The sequence below is a fragment of the Euprymna scolopes genome, chromosome 43 (genome assembly GCF_053919585.1).
Source record: "Euprymna scolopes isolate OS-2025 chromosome 43, ASM5391958v1, whole genome shotgun sequence".
Lineage (NCBI taxonomy): Eukaryota > Metazoa > Mollusca > Cephalopoda > Sepiida > Sepiolidae > Euprymna > Euprymna scolopes.
Window position 1 is genome coordinate 16,561,411 of NC_136524.1, and position 8,224 is coordinate 16,569,634.

Genomic DNA, 8,224 nt, shown 5'->3' on the forward strand with positions numbered 1-8,224 from the left:
ATAACATCTATTTGTTATATATTTCTTTTTGACAACTTTATCGAATCTATGTGTACAGTAATACAAACCCCTTCTTCTGAACCGTCACTGTGTTAGTTCTGTGAGGAAGTCCATGTAGGAGAATGGAAATAATGCTGGAATAAGCAGAGAAAAAAATGTTGGAATTATTTGGAATGAGTTTTGCTAGGTGCTGCTTAAGCAGCAGCAGCAGCAGCAGCACAGACTCTGGCGCAAGAACGCGAAATAGAGATTCCGAAAACACAGTTTGCGTTTGTAATCACTACAACACACCGCTTCCATAAAAATAATTAAATATGTAAAAAAGGCAAAATATTCTGACATGCAAAAACAAAACAAAAACAAACAAACAACAACAAACGAAAACTTAGGAAAAACAAGAGTTTATTTCACAGTCCATCGAGAGTTATTCCCCTTGCTCCAAGCAAAGCATCACCATTCACCAGTCACCACTTGAAAGTGTCAAGCCGTCTGGAGAACAGGTGCGTAAACAAACATCCATTGAAATTTCTAAATATGTGTTCTTATTTTATGTCAATCAAAACAGCATTGTTTTTATTTATCATTTTATTTCAATCAAAACAACATAAGTTTTAGTTGCGGCAAATAATCTCATAATAGTTTAGTTTTTGTCTTAAGGATTTATCATTTATATTTTTATTATTTTTTTTAATCCATTTCTGCTTGGCGTTAAAAACGTTAAAATCGAAATTATTTCGAAAAACAAAAACAAAACAAAGCATAACAAATAAAACAATGGCTATTTTCAAAATTTTGTATATGGATTTCACAAAGAAGTATTAATTAGTACATCAACACAACACTAGGTGTAAATAATTATAGAATTAGAATTAAATAAATACTTTTTATAACGCAAAACTAAATTTATCATAAAAAAGTTCCATATGCTTGCTTCTTTGAAGTGTTACTCGATTACGTGAAGATTGAAGAATGATTCAAATACTTAGATCTGAGAACTTCCATTATTTTTATGTTGTTTTTTGTTTGTGATTGTGAAAAATTTTATCATTATTTAAATTTTTTAAAGTTTATAATTACTTTAAAAATACAGAAATAAACATTGCCAACTAATTTTTCTTACACTAGCAAATGTGTATTTTAGGTTGCAAAATAACCTGTAACCCTTGCACGCCCAAAAGGGAAAAATATTACCGACACCGCCTGAATTCTTTTCTTTTTTTCACTTAATCGCAACTAACAATATATTATTTTTATTTCTAAATCATATCAATTAAGAAACATTAAACAATAAATGTATTAATTTCAAAATAATTGAATTTGTATTACCGTACATATAGATTCGAAAAAGTTGCCAAAAAACAAATATATAACAAATAAATGTTATTAAAGGCAAGGTCAGTTACTTTTCTACCTAACTGGATATGTTTTTAGTGTTTTTATTTAATGTAACATGTTTATTCAGCTCGAAAAACATACATTGTTTACCGATGTATTGAAAAGTTTAAAATGGCACCCAACTCTCACTTTCACACAGTAAGTTTGGGAGAAGGAGTTAAAAATAAAAAAAATATAACAAATACTGTTAAAAACCCACCGAATATATGTCAGCCTTTGTTACGGTAACATATATTGAGCGAGTTTCTAACAGTATTTTGTCTAGTTTTTTTTTTATTTATAACTCCTTTTCCAAAACTTACCGTGTCTGGACGCAATTTTAAATTTTCCAATACATCGTATAAACACTGTTTTTCGAGCTGAATAAACATGTTACATTAAATAAAAATACTAGAAAATTATCCAGTTAGGGAGAAAAGTAACTTATTTTGCTTTTGATAACATTTATTTGTTATATATTTGTTTTTTGACAACTTTTTCGAATCTATGTGTATAGTAAAACAAACCCGTTTTTTTTATATCTTAAATTAAAAAGAGTTTTATTTCTTAATCATGTTAATAAATTTAAAACAATAAGGTTATAAAATAAGAAACGATCCCCTCGTTTCCTTAATTCAATTCCCTCATTCATTACCCATTACTTGATCGATAATATTAATATTCATTTTGATGGCAAAAACTTAAAAGCTAAAAGCGAATAAAATGTTTTTAAAAAATGCGGATAAAGAAAGGATAAAAAAACAAAAAACAAAACAAAAAACAAATAAAATCGAAAATTTTCTTTAAAATGAAATGAGAAAAAACAAAACCAAATGAAACTGAAATTCTTTTTTAAAACAAAAAGGAAAAAAATGAAATGATTTTTTTGATGTCCAAATGATAAAACTATTGAAGATTATATATATATATATATATATATATATATATATATATATATATATATATATATATATATATATATATATATATATATATATATATAAACTTTTGCAAGTGCTTAACAAACAAATACAGGTTCCTTATCAAGTTAAATTTTAACCACGTGTTGATATATAAAAGAAAATGAAACTAGACCGTGTCGCTAACATTTTTAGTCAGGTGCAAGTGACTCTATAAGTCACTCTGTCGGTCGGTCGGTCTGTCTGTCTGTCCGTAACACTTTTGTGCTTGGCCTTTTTGGTTAAGATCAAAGGTCTGTTAATACATGCTGTTCTTAGCTTTTTCAAACCGACTTATATTAACATAAGGAATCTGTATGTGAACCATTCATTCAATCGTGAAATAGCATATAGAATAAAATCCAATGACTCTCATGAACCATTTTTAACAAGTTTTTTTACCCCTTAGAAGTCCTTTTTTCAGGATGAATACTGATTAAAAAGTTTTCCACATATTTGAATAACTTATATACCAAATTTCAAGTCTGTAGATTAAAAATTAGTTGAGTATATAGGTTGAGAAGTGTTCTTACACACATATTCTCACTTATATATATATATATATAAATTCGCATTCCTGTCTGTCTGTCTGTTTGTTTATTCACAATTTGATTAATATATATAAAAGTTTACTTACTTTACTCTTCCATTTATTTCTATATATAGCATGATACTTGCAAAAATATACAATTAAAAGGTTATGTTATTTGCATAACATTAAGAAAAAATGGTTTTATTAAATAGTTGTATCTTAATGTTTCTAGCGAAAGAATTGTTTTAAATGTTCTATTTAAAATTATTATTTAATAAATTTTAAGCAAAAATTATATTGATAACGTATTTAATTTATTTGGAATTATTATTCTAACATCGATTTTTTAAAAAAACTTTTTTTTAGAGTTATTTGCCCCTAGAAACTTTCGAACATAAACACACAAACTATTCACCAAATAAAATAATTTGCTAATCTCAATAAGTTTCCAGCTTGAAAAAATAATTCCGTGTAGATAGAAAAATGTTTAGTTTTTATTGTTTTTTTAAATATAAAAAAAAAAACGGGGTTGTTTTACTATACACATAGATTCGAAAAAGTTGTCACAAAACAAATATATAACAAATAAATGTTATCAAAGGCAAGATAAGTTACTTTTCTACCTAACTGGATATGTTTTTAGTATTTATATTTAATGTAGCATGTTTATTCAGCTCGAAAAACATACAGTGTTTATAGACGTATTGGAAAATTCAAAATTGCGGCCGACTCTCTCTCGGAGACGGTAAGTTTGGGAAAAGGAGTTATAAATAAAAAACCAGTCAAAATACTGTTAAAAACCCGCTGAATATATGTCAGCCTATGTCATGGTAACATATATTGAGCTAGTTTCTAACAGTATTTTGTCTGGTTTTTTATTTATAACTCATTTCCCCAAACTTACCGCCTTAAAGAGAGAGTCGGCTGCCATTTTAAATTTTCCAATACATCGGTAAACACTGTATGTTTTTCGAGATGAATGAACATGTTACATTAAATATAAACACTAAAAACATATCCAGTTATATATTTGTTTTGTGACAACTTTTTCGAATCTATGTGTACAGTAAAACAAACCTAAAAAAACTTACTAAAAACTGAAAAGATTTCATTTGTTTGTTTTTATTATCCTTTAAATGGCTATACAAAAATCGGTAAATTTTTATCATGTGACCAGCGTCGTTTAACACCTAAAAAAAAAAAAAATAATAAAGATCTACTGCCCCCCTCTAAATTCCATCATTTACACTTTTTTTTCTTTTTTCACATTAATCTCATCGATTACAAACTTAACTTTCTAATTAAAAAAAAGGTCAATTTTTACGATGTGACCCAGCACCATTTACTCCTAAAAAAAAAAAAAAAATAAAAAGATGAAGACCTACTTTTTTTTTTGGCCTAATACGTTTAAACAGCCTTTATAAATAATATGAAAGAAGAAATTTTGAAAAAAAGAAAATTAACCTTTTAGAGTGGGGGATCACTTTTCTATATAAATTTGATAAATGAACACCCACTTTTTAGCTACTAAATGTTCAACGAAATGTCATCTCTAGCCATTTTTTCAAGTTTGGCGATCGAGGGATCGAGGGGAGGGCAAAACATGACAAATACAATTTGTTTGTTTTTGGGTGGGTGGGGGACAGAAATTACATTTGAAACATAAAATAATGATAAATTTAATTACTTTTTATGAGACCATCCTGTACTTTCACCTAACAATTTTATAAACAAAATGAACCTCAAAATATGACAAAATCAATTGTTTTTTTTTATGGGGGATTACATTAGAAACATAAAATAACGAAAATTTTCATTTAATTGTTTTTGCAATTAATTTTTGGTAGATCTTCATTTTTCTTAGCCTACTTGGCTAATTTTTTTTTTTTTTTTTTTTGCGATTGAAACAAAAGTTGTAATAATTTATTTTTAATTATTTATTTATTTATTTTTTTTGGGGGGGGGGGTCCTTTCCAGTGCTCAATATCCGAAGAATAGTTTCCTCTCTTTGTAGCCCTTCTGCTGAAATATCTGGTGGAGAGGGTATCACATACTTCTTTTTTTGGGCGATTACATTGTTTTTATCCGTTCTTTTAGTTTTGGAATTGTTGTGGGGGTATCCACATTGCCCATGATGAAAATGATTAGTATAGTAGGTGTGTTCCAAACGGAACTTCATGTCAACCCAGGCAATGCGGGGTACCCATGCTAATATAGATATATATGATGTAATTTTATGATTTATATGAACATTAGCAAAGCATTTTTTCACATCTTTTTGAGGGAGAGTGTACACTATATATATATATATATATATATATATATAATTTCATGATTCTTTGGAGGGTACAAAATTTAAATATTGCAATCATGAAGGGAAGAGTTTTATAATCCATGATTAAAGGTAAAATATGTTTTAAAATAAAGAATAAGGGCGAAGAAGAAAGAAAAAAAGGAGGGGGGTCAGCTGACTGATTTCACCCTCACTTTCTCAAAGCTGTAGTGAGGGATTTTAAAAAGGGGAAATCGGAAATATGTACATTTAAAATAAAATTATGTTGTGTTCTGTTATATAGGGGGGAGGAGTGGGAAAGTGATTAAACTAAAGTAACAGCATGATATTTTTCGAAAATCATAAAGACAAATCACACTCAAACTTAGGAGGCCTTTAGAAGTTTGCTGCACATGGCAGATTTTTAATGAGATGGTCAGTTATGGAAGATCCATATTTGTTGGCAAGTATCTCTGTTGCTTGGTATGTCCCATTTCTGATTTTGGTAGGTACGTGCTGTTAGACTCTTCCATCCAATCTCGATGTCGTTCGACCCACATAGTTGGCACTACAACTACATGCAAAATTGTAAATTACATTATTATTATGATGGGGCAAATAGAACATCTTTTTGAGAGGATGGCATTAGCATTCTTGTAGAGGACACAACACGCATATTTGAAGCAAAACAACATTTTTGCACTGTTGAGCTGATTTGCTTGGCAAATTTCTCACTTACTGTTCCCAACCACGATAAACGTAGATATATCAGACATTTATTTACTGTTTGAATTTTAATTTAAAAACAACTCAGTTATTTTCCTTTGCATAACTGACCTAATCACATCCAGAGGATACTCACACTTTTTGCAGGGTTTGAAGTTTAATAATATAGACTTTTTCTTTAAGATATCCGGAAATAAGGGAGTTAAATCATAATCCAGAGATTCTGCAATCTGCATAATAATGTTTTGGAAAGAGCACAAATATGTGAAGCTGAAAATAAGCAACATTCAAAAGACATTATTTTTCATAAATAAAGATTGTTTGAGTTTTGCATTTTCTTTTCAAAGATTGTGTTAAAATTACAGAAAGATATCATCAAAAATAAGAATCTATTTAAGTTTAAAACCCTTCAATGACTTTTTGGACATCCTGTATATGTATTTCCATATTCTTTATTTACTGTTTCTATCTTCTTTCCTTCTTTCTTCACTTTCTTATCTATCTTCCGTATCTTTTCCTTTCTTTTATTATTGGTTCTTTTTTAATGATCCAAATTATTTCATAGTACCTCACGTTTTTTTTGTTTTTTTTAACTATTAACTTCATATATACTACACTTTCAATTTACTCTTATATATCGTCGTCGTCATCATCACCATCATCATCATCATCATCATCATCATCATCATCATCATCATCATCCATTACACCCAGTGGTGTGTTGGCCAGCAACAAATCCCTCCACCTCTACCTATCCTGAACCAGCCTAGCCAGTGAACCCCAAGAATGCTGCATAGATTTCCTCTCCCTTTCCACCGTTCTTCTCCAAGTTGCTTTTGGCCTTCCTCTCTTCCTTTTGCCATCTCGGGTCCATTGCAATGCTGTTCTTCTTGTGATTGATTGTGAGTCTTTCCAGAGAACGTGTCCAATCCATCGCCATTTTCTGATGATTAGGCCCATATCTTCTTGATGGCATCTCCTTAGTAAATCTTCATTGGGGATCTTGTCAGGCCAAAATATCCTGTGTATTCATCGGAAACAGGTTAGGGTTGTGGAAGGATCGAAAATTGATGAAATCTGCTTCCATTGTTCTTCAACATTCCAATCCACATAGGAACGCGTTGATACTACGCAGCTCTGACAGATTGTATTACGCAGATCTCCAGATGCTGCTCATTCCCTTAAACACACTCCTTGCTTTGCCCAATCTGCTTTGTATATCCTCCCTTGTACCATCCTCGGGTCTGATGATGCTGCCCAAGTAGGTGAAGCTGTCTGTCTGGCACAAGTCCTTTCCATTCACCTAAACTGGAGTTGGTCTATTCACGTTCAATGTCATTGTCTCTGTTTTTTTGGCATTAATATTAAGTCCAAACTGTTGCCCAAATGTCTGCAACCTGATGTTTTTCTCTTGCATATGTTGGTGTGTATGGGACAGTAGTGCCAGGTCGTCAGCAAAATCCAGATCTTCAAGAGTATAGAAAAGACCCCATCTAATTGTCCTTGAGGAGTCCTCTGTTGTCCTTCTCATAACCCAATTGATGACCAGGTTAAAGAGAACCACTGACATCACACATCCCTGCCTGACACCCATTTTCACATCAAAGAACGTGTTGCTGTACCCGACCGAGCATCTGAAGTTCTTGTAGAAGCTCTTGATCAGGTGATATCATAGTGCTATAGGATGTTCCGTAGGCTGTCTTTGTGGATGCTGTCAAAGGCTTTTTCAAAGTCAACAAAGTTCACATATAGTTGTCTATGCCACTTTGTACACTGCTCAATGATGTTCCGGAGTGCAAAGATCTGGTCTGTACACCCTCGGTGCTTTCTGAACCCTGCGTGTTCTTTTCTCAGTTTGACATTCTTCTTATGATGATCTTGTCCAGGATCTTACTTGGCATGAAGAGAAGTGATCCCTCTCCAGTTATTACAGTCATTTAACGCCCCTTTTTGGGGGATCTTGACAATTACACCTTTGTTACAGTCCTCAGAAACTTTCTCACTTTCTCATATTGCTGTGAACAGTGGTAGTAGAATTTTGGCTGCAAGCTCAGGGTCTGTCTTGAATAGCTCTAAATCAAGGTTGTCTGGATCTGGTGACTTGCCATTGTTCAGGGTCTTGATGGCACTTATGATCTCCTCTGCCATTGGGGGGTGGGGGAGGTATTATCCAGTTCCTCTTCAGCTTCTGGAATGTCAGCTATTTCTTCAGGTGTTGGTTGGTTGAGGACTTCCCTCCTCCTTTTGTTCTTTTTCAGTTGTCAGCAGTTTTCCCTATTTGTTCTTGACTGGGCCATCTGTACTCTTTTTAAATTTCCCACACAGTTGCTTGGTCTCCTTGTGCTGCCGCCTCCTGTGCCT

General features: G+C 31.8%; 1 protein-coding gene across 1 annotated transcript in view; it reads left to right on the forward strand.

The window, feature by feature from the left end:
- Positions 1-360: 360 nt before the first annotated feature.
- Positions 361-8,224, forward strand: part of LOC145268213 (vitamin K epoxide reductase complex subunit 1-like protein 1) — a 61,906-nt gene continuing 54,042 nt past the window's right edge. Inside the window, exon 1 of the mRNA XM_080123512.1 lies at positions 361-500. The gene's annotated coding sequence lies outside the window, so the exon portion shown is untranslated. The remainder of the gene's footprint in view (positions 501-8,224) is intronic.